Genomic DNA, 1,030 nt, shown 5'->3' on the forward strand with positions numbered 1-1,030 from the left:
GCCTCGCCTCCCCGCCCATACCCTATATACGCTCACTCTTTCTCTCTATTCCCTCTTTTTTTCCCCCCTCTCAGGTCTGAACGGAGTGGGTTCATGCACGGTCCGTTAGATCCATGGGGAAGGGTTTGGGGGGAGGGGGGGAGTAAGCTTGAAAAGTGACCACAATCTCTAGTATAACTTACCCCAGCTGGCCTTAATCAGCTATTTAAATGCGCTTAATTGGCCTCAACTCCACGGTGTATATTTTTACTCTTACAACGACAACAACCACCCTGCTCCTACAGCACTCTCTCCACTCTTTTCCTCTCTGAATGTGGCATCTTTAGCTCTTTATCCCCCCACCCCCTCCCCCAATGAGCGCCAGTGCCAGTCGCCCAGTTAAACGCGCGTTATATACGTCCTCGCTCCTAACGATCTGCAAGACCGTAACGGAGCGCGCTGCACGCGGATAACGCTGAGTCGACGGGGCGGACGGATTTCCTCCGGAGCCGCTCCGCCTGGCTCCGGCCCGCTCCGCTTGCCGAGAGTCCGACAGGCGGATCTCACCGCGTCAGCCGCAGGCCGCGCCCGTGCCGCACCGGCCGGTCAGACAGGAGACTCATCCCCCTGCACCATGCCTTTCTGTCTGCTTGAACGTTCGCTGACTTGTTGCCTCCTCCCTCAGGTATACCAACAAATTTGAAAGAAACCAGAGACCGACACACAAATAGACAATTTTTCGGGGCTACTAAATATTTCGGGAATGCTACTAAATGTCTCTGTGAAGGCACTAAAAGTTCCAAAAATACATAGCACCTTTCAAGGGGTACAAATTTCGATTTACGCAATTTAGAAGGCGTCTTTGATTTTACCAGTGAACAGACGACTTTTACGTTTTACTGACTTTTATTTCTTACACCAACGGATAGAGAAGTGGCGTTACCCGCGCGCTGGTGACCACGTGGCTCGTGTACCGCCCCCGCCCGCCAGGAGCTGGCTGTGATAGCGCCGCCGCCGGGGGGCGGTCGGCAATTACTCATCCAACTCCACC

At 54.0% G+C, this 1,030-nt stretch overlaps 1 protein-coding gene across 1 annotated transcript in view; it reads left to right on the forward strand.

The window, feature by feature from the left end:
- The window catches only part of LOC113213545 (F-box only protein 33), a gene marked incomplete in the record, with an annotated part of 17,392 nt that overhangs the window by 1,072 nt on the left and 15,290 nt on the right, over positions 1 to 1,030 (forward strand).

This window comes from Frankliniella occidentalis, unplaced genomic scaffold (genome assembly GCF_000697945.3).
Source record: "Frankliniella occidentalis isolate FOCC.00 unplaced genomic scaffold, Focc_3.1 Scaffold1, whole genome shotgun sequence".
Taxonomy (NCBI): domain Eukaryota; kingdom Metazoa; phylum Arthropoda; class Insecta; order Thysanoptera; family Thripidae; genus Frankliniella; species Frankliniella occidentalis.